We start from the raw sequence: 14,319 nt of genomic DNA, 5'->3' as shown, positions 1-14,319 counted from the left end.
GCTCTTTAGTTAATTAGATCCCATTTGTCTATTTTGGCTTTTGTTGCAATTGTTTTTGGTGTTTTAGTCATGAAGTCTTAGCCCATGCCTATGTCCTGAATGGTATTGCCTAGGTTTTCTTCTAGGAATTTTATGGTTTTAAGTCTTACATTTAAATCTTTAATCCATCTTGAATTAATTTTTGTATAAGGTGTAAGAAAGGGGTCTAGTTTCAGTTTTCTGCATATGGCTAGCCAGTTTTTCCAACACCATTTGTTAAATAGGGAATCCTTTCCCCATTGCTTTTTGTCAGATTTGTCAAAGAGCAGATGGATGTAAATGTGTGCTGTTATTTCTGAGGCCTCTATTGTGTTCCGTTGGTCTATATATCTCTTTTGGTACCAGTACTATGCTATATTGGTAACTGTAGCCTTGTAGTATAGTTTGAAGTCAGGTAGCATGATGCCTCTAGTTTTGTTCTTTTTGTTTAGGATTGTCTTTACTATACGGACTTTTTTGTTGTTGTTGTTGTTGTTCCGTGCGAAATTTAAAGTATTTTTTTTTGTCTTTTTTTTTTCCTTTATTGTTATTATTATTATACTTTAAGGTTTAGGGTACATGTGCACAATGTGCAGGTTAGTTACATATGTATACATGTGCCATGCTGGTGTGCTGCACCATTAACTCGTCATTTAACATTAGGTATATCTCCTAATGCTATCCCTCCCCCCATCCCCACCCCACAACAGTCCCCAGAGTGTGATGTTCCCCTTCCTGTGTCCATGTGTTCTCATTGTTCAATTCCCATCTATGAGTGAGAACATGCAGTGTTGGGTTTTTTGTCCTTGCGATAGTTTACTGAGAATGATGATTTCCAATTTCACCCATGTCCCTACAAAGGATATGAACTCATCATTTTTTATGGCTGCATAGTATTCCATGGTGTATATGTGCCACATTTTCTTAATCCAGTCTATCATTGTTGGACATTTGGGTTGGTTCCAAGTCTTTGCTATTGTGAATAGTGCTGCAATAAACATACGTGTGCATGTGTCTTTAAAGCAGCATGATTTATAGTCCTTTGGGTATATACCCAGTAATGGGATGGCTGGGTCAAATGGAATTTCTAGTTCTAGATCCCTGAGGAATCGCCACACTGAATTCCACAATGGTTGAACTAGTTTACAGTCCCAACAGTGAAAAAGTGTTCCTATTTCTCCACATCCTCTCCAGCACCTGTTGTTTCCTGACTTTTTAATGATTGCCATTCTAACTGGTGTGAGATGGTATCTCATTGTGGTTTTGATTTGCATTTCTCTGATGGCCAGTGATGATGTGCATTTTTTCATGTGTCTGTTGGCTGCATAAATGTCTTCTTTTGAGAAGTGTCTGTTCATATCCTTGGCCCACTTTTTGATGGGGTTGTTTGTTTTTTTCTTGTAAATTTGTTTGAGTTCATTGTAGATTCCAGATATTAGCCCTTTGTCAGATGAGTAGATTGCAAAAATTTTCTCCCATTTTGTAGGTTGCCTGTTCACTCTGATGGTAGTTTCTTTTGCTGTGCAGAAGCTCTTCAGTTTAATTAGATCCCATTTGTCAATTTTGGCTTTTGTTGCCATTGCTTTTGGTGTTTTAGACATGAAGTCCTTGCCCATGCCTATGTCCTGAATGGTAATGCCTAGGTTTTCTTCTAGGGTTTTTATGGTTTTAGGTCTAACGTTTAAGTCTTTAATCCATCTTGAATTAATTTTTGTATAAGGTGTAAGGAAGGGATCCAGTTTCAGCTTTCTACATATGTCTAGCCAGTTTTCCCAGCACCATTTCTTAAATAGGGAATCCTTTCCCCATTGCTTGTTTTTCTCAGGTTTGTCAAAGATCAGATAGTTGTATTCTAATTCTGTAAAGAAAGTCAGTGGTAGCTTGATGGGAATGGTATTGAATCTATAAATTACTTTGAGCAGTATGGCCATTTTCATTATATTGATTCTTCCTATCCATGAGCATGGAATGTTTTCCCATTTGTGTCCTCTCTTATTTCCTTGAGCACTTGTTTGTAGTTCTCCTTGAAGAGATCCTTCACATCCCTTATAAGTTGTATTCCTAGGCATTTTATTCTATCTGTAGCAATTATAAACAGGAGTTCACTCATGATTTGGCTCTCTGTTTATCTATTATTGGTGTATAGGAATGCTTGTGATTTTTGCACATGGATTTTGTATCCTGAGACTGCTGAAGTTGCTTATAGTTTAAGGAATTTTTGGGCTGAGATTATTGGGTTTTCTAAATATACAATCATGTCATCTGAAAACAGAGGTAATTAGACTTTCTCTCTTCCTATTTGAATACCCTTTATTTCTTTCTCTTGCCTGATTGCCCTGGCCAGAACTTCCTATACTATGTTGAATAGGAGTGGTGAGAAAGGGCATCCTTGTCTTGTGCCAGTTTTCAAAGGGAATGCTTCCAGCTTTTGCCCATTCAGTATGATATTGGCTGTGGGTTTGTCTTAAATAGCTCTTATTATTTTGAAATAGGTTCCATCAATACCTAGCTTATGGAGTGCTTTTTAGCATGAAGACTGTTGAATTTTATCGAAGGCCTTTTCTGCATCTATTGAGATAATCATGTGGTTTTTGTCACTGGTTCTGTTTATGTGATGGATTACGTTTATTGATTTGCATATGCTGAACCAGCCTTGCATCCCAGGGATGAAGCCGACTTGATCGTGGTAGATAAGCTTTTCATGTGCAGCTGGATTCGGTTTGGCAGTATTTTATTGAGGATTTTTGCATTGATGTTCATCAGAAATATTGGCCTGAAATTTTTTGTTGTTGTTGTGTCTCTGCCAGGTTTTGGTATCAGGATTATGCTGGCCTCATAAAATGAGTTAGAGAGGAGCCCCTTTTTGTCTATTGTTTGGGATAGTTTTAGAAAGAATAGTACCAGTTCCTCTTTGTATCTCTGGTAGAATTTGGCTGTGAATTAGTTAGTCCTGGGGTTTTTTTGGTTGGTAGACTATTCATTACTGTCTCAATTTTAGAACTTGTTATTGGTCTATTCAGGGATTCATCTTCTTCCTGGTTTAGTTCGGGAGGGTGTATGTGTCTAGGAATTTATCCATTTCTTCTAGATTTTCCAGTTTATTTGTGTAGAGGTGTTTATGCTATTCCCTGATGGTAGTTTGTATTTCTGTGGGATCAGTGTTGATATCCCCTTTACCATTTTTTATTGCGTCTATTTGATTCTTCTCTCTTGTCTTCTTTATTCTTCTGGCTATCAGTATATCTATTTTGTTAATCTTTTCAAAAAACCAGCTCCTGGATTCATTGATTTTTTGAAGGATTTTTTTGTCTCTCTATCTCTTTCAGTTCTGCTCTGATTTTAGTTATTTCTTGTCTTCTGCTATCATTTGAATTTGTTTGCTCTTGCTTCTCTAGTTCTTTTAATTGTGATGTTAGGGTGTCAATTTTAGATCTTTTCTGCTATCTCTTGAGGGCATTTAGTGCTATAAATTTCCCTCTAAACACTGCTTTAGCTGTGTCCCAGAGATTCTGGTATGTTTTGTCTTTGTTCTCATTGGTTTCAAATAACTTATTTATTTCTACCTTAATTTCATTATTTACCCAGTCGTCATTCAGAAGCAGGTTATTCCATTTCCATGTAGTTGTGTAGTTTTGAGTGAGTTTCTTAATCCTGAATTCTAATTTGATTGCACTCTGGTCTGAGAGACTGTGTTATAATTAATTGATCAAGCAGAAGAAAGGATATAATAGATTGAAGATCAACTTAATTAAATAAAGCGTGAAGACAAGATTAGACATAAAAGAACGAAAAGAAATGAAAAACGCCTCCAAGAAACATGGGACTATGTGAAAAGACCAAACCTAAGTGTGATTGGTGTACCTGAAAGTGATGGGGAGAATGGAACCAAGTTGGAAAACACACTTCAGAATATTACCCAGGAGAACTTCCCCAACCTAGCAAGACAGGACAACATTTAAATTCAGGAAATACAGAGAACAGCCCAAAGATATTCTTCAAGAAGAACAACCCCAAGACACATAATCGTCAGATTCACCAAGGTTGAAATGAAGGAAAAAATGTTAAGCACAGCCAGAGAGAAAGATTGGGTTACTCACAAAGGAAAGCCGATCAGACTAATAGCAGATCTCTCTGCAGAAACCGTACAAGCTGGAAGAGAATGGGGGCCAAACTTCAACATTCTTAATGAAAAGAATTTTCAACTCGGAATTTCATATCCAGCCAAACTAAGCCTCATAGTGAAGGAGAAATAAAATCCTTGACAGATAAGCAAGTGCTGAGGGATTTTCTCAGCACCAGGTCTGCCTTACAAGGGCTCCTGAAGGAAGCACTAAGTATGGAAAGGAAAAACCAGTATCATTTGATCGTATCAAGTGTTTTACACACCCCTCCAAGTACATATTGGAATAGGACCAGCATATTTCATTACAGGAAACAAACACATGAATAAGATTTCTCTTCAAAATACCAGCAAATGCTAAAAAGCTATTAAGATTTCTATATTACAAAATTTAAAAGTTTGATCCAGAGAGCTGAGTTGTTATACTCATTCCATTTTGATATACAGCACAAAGTTATGTAATGAACATGGGATAACAAATGATTCAATGCGTTAAATGGCACCATTTTCTTAAGGAGGATGTTTTGCTTTACTTATCAGAAAACTAGTTAGAAAGTGTCTGCCTTTCCTCACATTACAAGCTAGAATTTTCTTGAAAACAATTGATATTCAGTGTCATGCTTAGTGTTCCTGGTGCACAGTGCAACTTAGGGTATTTTGGCAACACAATATGAGTAAGACTGGAACTACTGAAAAATAAATGTTAGTGGTTAAGATGGCTTGCCATTAGGACTGAGTTTTAATAGAATGAAAATGTTAATTCTTACACTTTAAAGAAATAAAGCTTTGAGATTACTTATTGGCTCAAAATGGTTTTATAGAAAAAAATACTCTGTAACAAAAACTTGGCATTGACTTTCAAGACTCCACAATTTTTGTGAAAGTGTACAAAGGTTGTACAAGGGTGAAACAGGGCAAGAATATCAACAGCAAGCATTTTCTCTTTTTCTTTTTTTTAATTTTTTTTATTATACTTTAAGTTCTATGGTACATGTGCACAATGTGCAGGTTTGTTACATATGTATACATGTGCCATGCTGGTGTGCTGCACCCATTAACTTGTCATTTACATTAGGTATATCTCCTAATGCTATCCCTCCCCCCTCCCCCCACCCCACGACAGGACCCCGTGTGTGATGTTCCCCTTCCTGTGTCCAAGTGTTCCCATTGTTCAATTCCCATCTATGAGTGAGAACATGCAGTGTTTGGTTTTCTGTCCTTGTGATAGTTTGCTGAGAATGATGGTTTCCAGCTTCATCCATGTCCCTAGAAAGGACATGAACTCATCCTTTTTATGGCTGCATAGTATTCCATGGTGTATATATGCCACATTTTCTTAATCCAGTCTATCATTGATGGACATTTGGGTTGGTCCCAAGTTTTTGCTATTGTGAATAGTGCCGCAATAAACATATGGGTGCATGTGTCTTTATAGCAGCATGATTTATAATCCTTTGGGTATATACCCAGTAATGGGATGACTGGGTCAAATGATATTTATAGTTCTAGATCCTTGAGGAATCGCCACACTGAATTCCACAATGGTTGAACTAGTTTACAGTCCCACCAACAGTGTAAAACTCTTCCTATTTCTCCACATGCTCTCCAGCACCTGTTGTTTCCTGACTTTTTAATGATCGCCATTCTAACTGGTGTGAGATGGTATCTCATTGTGGTTTTGATTTGCATTTCTCTGATGGCCAATGATGATGAGCATTTTTTCAAGTGTCTGTTGGCTGCATAAATGTCTTCTTTTATGAAAAGTCTGTTCATATCCTTCACTCACTTGTTTATGGGGTTGTTTGTTTTTTTCTAGTAAATTTGTTTGAGTTCTTTGTAGATTCTGGATATTAGCCCTTTGATCAGACGAGTAGATTGCAAAAATTTTCTCCCATTCTGTAGGTTGCCTGTTCACTCTGATGGTAATTTCTTTTGCTGTGCAGAAGCTCTTTAGTTTAATTAGATCCCATTTGTCAATTTTGGCTTTTGTTGCCATTGCTTTTGGTGTTTTAGACATGAAGTCCTTGCCCATGCCTATGTCCTGAATGGTATTGCCTAGGCTTTCTTCTAGGGTTTTTATGGTTTTAGGTCTAACGTTTAAGTCTTTAATCCATCTTGAATTAATTTTTGTATAAGGTGTAAGGAAGGGATCCAGATTCAGCTTTCTACATATGGCTAGCCAGTTTTTCCAGCACCATTTATTAAATAGGGAATCCTTTCCCCATTGCTTGTTTTTCTCAGGTTTGTCAAAGATCAGATGGTTGTAGATGTGTGGTATTATTTCTGAGGGCTCTGTTCTGTTTCATTGGTCTATATCTCTGTTTTGGTACCAGTACCATGCTGTTTTGGTTACTGTAGCCTTATAGTATAGTTTGAAGTCAGGTAGCATGATGCCTCCAGCTTTGTTCTTTTGGCTTAAGATTGTCTTGGCAATGCGGGCTCTTTTTTTGTTCCATATGAACTCTAAAGTAGTTTTTTCCAATTTTGTGAAGAAATTCATTGGTAGTTTGATGGGGATGGCATTGAATCTATAAATTACCTTGGGCAGTATGGTCATTTTCATGATATTGATTCTTCCTATCGATGAGCATGGAATGTTCTTCCTTTTGTTTGTGTCCTCTTTTATTTCATTGAGCAGTGGTTTGTAGTTCTCCTTGAAGAGGTCCTTCACATCTCTTGTAAGTTGGATTCCTAGGTATTTTATTCTCTTTGAGGCAATTGTGAATGGGAGTTCACTCATGATTTGGCTCTCTATTTGTCTCTTATTGGTGTATAAGAATGCTTGTGATCTTTGCACATTCATTTTGTATCCTTTTTCTTTATGGAGTGGGCAGACAGCTGATGGGATAACTTCATTAAACACTGTCTTGAGGCCTCACAGCTCAAGCACTATAGGTTGTTTACAGTTCTCATCTCCTTAGTCATGGCTAATCCCTGTGGACAGGTGATAGGAGCCAGCTTCTTCACCTCTAGTTTCTTAATATGCCTTTATCATCTCTAAGATCATTTGGTTCACAATAGGCTAATGGGAGTGTTGGGACAATGGTGTCACACTTCAGGATACCACGTAGCACAGATATTTTCAAATAATGCAGGACTCATAAAGAAAAAGAAAATCTGTTTGAGGATAGGAGACATAATCTGTGATGGTCTTCTAAATTAGCTGTATCCCATAAACCCAGATTCACCAGTTTTCTGTCTATCATAATATGGAAAGAAGAGTTTTCAGAAACAGTGGACATATATTCTACAAAAATACATTGGTGTGTAACTGACCAGCAGGCAAGTTTTACCTAAAACTCCGGTTCCCACTACCACATACTTAATGATCTGCACCTGGGCCACTCTGGATGCTGCTGTAGGCACTAAGGACCAAGCTGCCAGGCTGGTTAAGTACAAAGCTCAAAGCTTCTCATTTATACTGTTACTTTCCAGGCCAGCTGTTTAAGGACTAGCTCCTTCCCAGTTAATAGTGTATGTTTGAGAGGGAAAACCTTAACTAAGAACACCTTTCCTAAAATCCTTTATTATTTTTTATTTATTATTGGGAGTTGACTTTGCATCTCTTTGGGATAGTTCCTTCATCTATCCAATAGTATCATATAGTAAATATGATTGTGGATACAAAATAAGATTATATATGTGCAATGTCAAAAATAGTGCTTTGGTTGAAATAAGTGTTCAAGAGATTTAAAATTTTATGAATTTGGCATTACTACGAATTTTTAATTTGTTTTCCCCAATTCCTGACCTGAAATATCTATCATTATTGTTGTTCTCCTGGAATTTAGTTGCAACATCCCCTGAAAAAAATTAGCAGCCATTAATCATAGGTTATCTATCTGTAGTCACTTGTCCTTTTTACATAACAGAGAAACATTTTTATCCTCTTTGTTCAAGGAAGGGTCATGATGATTAAGGTGACATTACCTCAGCTTACAATGAAACCATACCTCTTAGAGAACTCTATTTAAGATTTCAGAGCCAAAACTGAGATTCAATTTTCCAGAAATAAATAATCAGTATGACAGTTCTCAGACAGCAACCGATTTTTCATAAGATTATATTCATCTATTACTGGGATATTGTTCCCAGATTAAATAATAAGAATAAATTGTTTACAGTTTATTTTGCTTAAAAAGAGAGATTATTTCTATGAGGTTCAGTTTAGATTTTGCGGAGTGGCAAGTTTTTTGACCATTCATTACTTATGAACAGATTTCAATATTATAGTGACAGTATACTAAGCTAGAATAGCAATGACACACAACTTGACTTTTATAGAGGGCAAACGTATCACAGAAATGCTAACAAATCCATAACGTGTAAGCATTCAAAACATCAAAGAACGAAAAAAATGTATTCTAATCAAGCCTCTCCAGATCAGTCAAGAAAGTATATAATGAAATTTCTTATCATTATTTACGCTTTCTTTGGACTGCACTTAGCATGATAAATTTGTATTTTTTATGTGTAAAACCCAGCCTGGTCAGGACATATGCCCTATTCTATGGGCAAAAAGTAACCTACTGCTACTGAAATAACTAACGTTCTAAATATTCAGCACTGTATTAAATGGTTTGTGACCCGTTCAGACTAAAGAGAAAGAAAAAGAAAGAGAAGAATATGAAAAAAAAGGAAAAACATTGTAGTTTAAAATTATTCTAAATTAAATACAATTCTCCAGTTTTACATATCATTATTTATAAATTAAAGCATAAATTTTAGCTTTTTTCTCCAAATATTTTTATTTTAAAAACCATTAATAGAAAAAAGGTACCTATTAAGATGTGTGTGTGTGTGTTTGTGTGTATGTGTGTGTGTGTGTTTGTGGTATAGATTCTAGGAGTCCCAGATAAAAGTAAACTATGACATAGGTGATTTTGCCTTAGAATGTGTGGTTAATTGTTGGTCAATTGATGTCGATTCTCCTTCATGAGAGCACCACAATTTATTTTTATTCTAAGTATTGTAAAGCCTAGTGTTCTAGCCTAGTCCAGACATGTTGCTTTACCCTTTAGCATAAGTGGCGAGAATCAGATTCTGTTACTTATATCCAAGGTACTAAAACTAATACAAAATCTACCAGAATTTTATTGTCCACATAGATTCCCTTACAATATAGAAGTTAGGCAATTCTGACACAAAGAGGAGGATTTTATAAGCCTGAATATTATAATAATTTCTTTACACTATGCCAAGTTGTAATATCTGGATTTCTGTAGCAGTGCGCATAACAAATGAAACCAAAAAGTCTTAACATTTCAGGGTACATTTTTCTTGATATTGCTTGATTTAGAGCATCAGTAATAAGTTCAGCAATGTACATTGAGTATATCACATTATCTAAATTGTATATGTTACTGCCCAGAGGTGTGTGAACAATTGTTTGTTAATCTAAAGCAATTAGTTTGGATGCAAAAATGAACTGTAGAAACAGCAACAAAAATCTCTCATGTTTGTAACTTTTGTGCTTTGAAGAGAAAATAGCAGTGTAGAGAATGGTAGGATTCAAAAGTCTTTTCCTTATTTAGTCAAATTCTATTTGAATCTAAGTATTTTTATGAACTGTTAAACTCTCTGTAGCCTGCAAATCAATAGTCTTCAACTATTTCTTTTTAAATAAATAAAAATCAATACAGAATTAAGTAAATTGCCTAGAGAAATTGCAGGAAAATTATTTTCTCTCCAATTATCTGACCAATTGCAAAGGCATTGTTTAACTACAGTTATCATGTCATTCAGTTATCTGGATGTTATTAAGAGATAGCAAGAATGATTGAAAAAAGTAATACATTTGGAATTAGAATTCTAGATGTAGTATTATGCAACATCTAATCCTCGTCTTCTCATGGAATAAATGAGCATAATATGTCATTCAAGTGAGTGTAAAAGTATTGGGTACATTATACATGCACATACATTTGGCAGGGCTTGAGATGTGAAGTCATGTGTAACCAGTTGCATAAAATGTCTAGGATCATTTGTAAAATAAAACAATAAAAAGATTAAATAATTCTTTGGGCCTAAAACCAACCCTCAGTCTAGACTCTTGAACTATTAGAATAAAAAGTAACCATTTAATTGCTTGCATAATATACTGATTTTATTTTTATAATTTATTTGTATTTATTGTTTTATTATGGTAAGAACACTTAACGTGAGAGCTATCTTCAGTATAATTTTAAGTGCACAATACAGTATTGCTAAGCATAGGCATAATGTTGTACAGAGGGCCTGTAGAAATTATCCATCTTGCCTAACCGAAACTTTATGTTCCCTGAATAGCAACTCCCTGTTTGCCCTTCCCCTCAGCCCTGGAAACCACCATTCTGTTCTCTGTTCCCATTAGTCTATTTTAGATATCTCATATAAGTGCACTCATGTAGTATTAGTCCACCTGAGGTTGATTTATTTCACTTTCCATAATGTCCCCCAGGTTCATCCATGTTGTCTCATATGGCAGAATTCCTTTTTGTTCAAGGCTGAACAGTATTTCACTGTATGTGTATCTATATTTCTTGACCTATTCATATGTTGAATTTGTAGATTGTTTCCATATCTTGACTATGGTAAATAATGCTACAATGAATATGGAAGCACATATATCTTTTCAAGAAACAGTTTTCAATTGTTTTGGATTAATACCCAAAAGTGGGATTTTTGGAACATATGGTAGCTCTATTTTTAATTTTTGAGGAATTGCCATGCTATTTTCCACATCAACCACACCATTCTACATTTCCACCAACAGTGTACCAGGGTTCCAATTTCTCCACCTTCTTACCATCACATGTTCTCCTTCCCTGTTTCTTTCTTCCTCATTCTCTCTTTCTCTCATAATAGCTGTGCCAACAGATGTGAGATGAAATCTCATTGTGATTTTAATTTGTATTTTCCTGATGACTAGTCATGTTCACCCTATTTCCATATACCAGTTGGCCATTTGTATGTCTTCCTTTTTAGAGAAATACTGTTCAAGTACTTGGCTCATTTTTTTAATGCGGTTATTGGTGTTTTTGCTATTGTTTTGTAGCAGTTCCTTACATATTTTGGATAATCTCATATCAGATGTATGGTTTACAAATATTTTCATTATTTAGGTTATATGTTGTTGATTGTTTCCTTTGCTGTTCAGAAGACTTTTACTTTGATATAGTTGAATTGATTTGTCAAATTTTACTTTTGTTACTGGTTCTTTTTGTGAAATACCCAAGAAATCATTACCAGGCCCAATGTCGTGTGGCTTTTTCCTGAATTACAGGTTGTAATTTAATTTAGCTTCTTTTAAAAAAATAAACACTGGGTAAGGTAATGTGTTGGAAGAAATCACATCTGTTTGAAGACTTACTATTATTTTCATATCAATGAAAATCACTACTTGAGTGACGGTATCATTCATATCCCAAACCTCAGTGTCATGTAATATACCCATGCAACAAATCTACACATGGACCCCTTGAATTTAAAATACAAGTTGAAATTATTTTTAAAAATCATTAGGAATCTGATAAGGCCTAAAAAATGAAATCCTCATTTACATTTAAATGATTGATTAGAATATTCAGAAAGAATATGATTCTGAAAAAGTTTATAAAATATATTAACTACTGCGGAAAATGTATTCTAACTTAAATAATATATACAGATAAGAATAAAACACACACATATATATGCACATATATATTTATATGTCTAAACTTACCTCTTCCCTGCAATGATAAGTAAAATATTTAAATAATCGGGGTAGCTAATTTTATAAATAAATATCTCAAAATACCAAATTGTTTAATTAGTATAATTTTGGCAGGTCCTAGTATAGAAACTAATATCAGTCCACTTTGGTGTAATGTCTATACATTCTCTATAATTTTCAAATATAAGATAACGGTTATTTATTTTTAATGACTTTGACATGTTTGATAGTGGAAGCATGAAGATCCTACTCCCCTGTATACAAGCATTTAAAGTCCCCTTATATTATCATAACTTATACTAAGAACACCTGAAATGACAGGTAGAACAATATGATATTAATAGTTTATCCTAGTTATTGTTTATATCCATGTCAAATGTCTGAATGAATAACTGCTTGAATTAATGATTATCATAACCAAAAATCTAATATTTTCCTTCTATCTTTAGTTTCCTCAGTCCACTTTAGGTAATAGCCATTCTGGCTTTAAGTATTCGTTTTTGCAAAATGTCCTATTTATCTCCCTGTCTTCTTCATTATATTGTTCATTATGCTCCCATATTGTTCATCATTTTTTTGAAAAATCAAGTGTATGATTATTTCATTTTCCTTCTTAAATTTCTCAATGGAATGCCATTGCCCTCAAGTTAAAAATCATACCTTCAACCTATCTTAAAGCATATGGCTTCTACCTTTTCAGCTTTATTTTGAGCCATTCTCCTTCTCATTCTCCATGATATTTTATTCTTTATTTCTATGATGCACTGCATTATCTGATGACTTAAACACATCTTCTATTCTCTTATCTTTCCCTGACACATTTTCCCTCCCTTATGCCCTGCCCTCCACACAGAGATTAGCTTAACCAGTTTGTTTCTTCTTTTTCAGTTTACAACTCACTCCTTCACACTCTACACCACTGTAGAACCCTTCCCCATGCATTGCCATACTACACTATATTTTCCCTATTCAATTCATTTGTCTAAATTATTTACTTAATTTTTGCCTTATCTTGTTGATGTTAGACTTTATAAACTTACCATTTTCTTATCAACTATCAGAGTACCTAGAACATAATTTATGCTTAATTAATATTTTTTAAATTGAACTGAAGACTGTAGGGAGCTGCTGAAGGTTATAAACAATATACAGACATAGTAAGTGAACTGAAAATAGAAGATACACACTTTTACATTTTACATTTCATTTACAACTTCTTCTGTGTCTCTTTTTCATATAGAAACTAGAAAACATAAACCAACTCTTACAGACTCTTTAGTTGGAGTTCGGATGCAAATTAAATCTCATCAATTGACTGAATTCATAACATATTTGAATGCAAAAAAGGACAAACATATATATTTTTTCCTGCTTTAAAATCTTCTAATGAGCCAAATCACAGATGCTGTTTCTGAGACTATTTTGATGATAGAGTTTGTACTTAGCATTTATATATCAAGTTTCTTTTTTCTTGGACAGCAAGAGAAAGATATGGGAGAAGAGGAGGAGTGGCTGTCTATTTCAGTTTGATTTTCCTGAACTTAAGCAATTGCAGTTTGTTTGTTCTTGCCTTGAATTCACTAGTTATAAGAATAGCCTATTGAATCCCTTTCTCCAGTGCTCAAAGATTGTATCAATTATATTCTTATATTAATAATTTTACCCTAAAATATTAACAGTAGTTGCTTTTTTTCTGATCTCATTTTGAATGGTGCAATATTGGAGCCAGAAGTGGTTGTAGACACTTAAAGAAGAAAATTAATTTTATTATTTGATTGGGTATCATTAAGGAAATTATCCTCTGGTTATTGTTGGAAAATGGTACACTAGTAGATCATGGCATACGCAAAATAGTTGTTGAAATTATATTATCTGGTTACCCGGAATGAAGAACCAATTAACGTAACTCTCCAAAAAAAACAAATGATTGCTGCAATGAGACATATTAATGGTAACACAAATTGTGCATGGTCTGCCTCCTTCAATTTGTATTACAAAGAGTAGAGAATAAACACAAAACTGAAATTAATGGCTCAAAGCACAAAAAGCGAGGGAAATTCAACTCTCCAAAATAATTTATTTCTGGTAATTGCAGGACTGTTTTTCACACAGCACATTCTAGATCTGATACTTTGAGTTGATGACTTACCATATGTTTTATTTTATTTTATTTTATTATTTCCTTCTTTCTTTCTTTCTTTCTTTCTTTTTTTTTTTTTGAGATGGAGTCTCACTCTGTTGCCAGGCTGGAGTGCAGTGGCACAATCTCGGCTCACTACAAGCTCCACCTCCCAGGTTCAAGCGATTCTTCTGTCTCAGCCTCCCGAGTAGCTGGGACCACAGGCGTGTGCCACCACGCCTGGCTAATTTTTTTGTATTTTTAGTAGAGACGGGGTTTCACCGTGTTAGCCAGGATGGTCTCTACCTCCTGATCTCGTGATCCACCCGCCTTGGCCTCCCAAAGTGCTGGGGTTACAAGAGTGAG

This window comes from Pan troglodytes, chromosome 14 (genome assembly GCF_028858775.2).
Source record: "Pan troglodytes isolate AG18354 chromosome 14, NHGRI_mPanTro3-v2.0_pri, whole genome shotgun sequence".
NCBI lineage: Eukaryota > Metazoa > Chordata > Mammalia > Primates > Hominidae > Pan > Pan troglodytes.
This window is presented reverse-complemented; position numbering follows the sequence as displayed.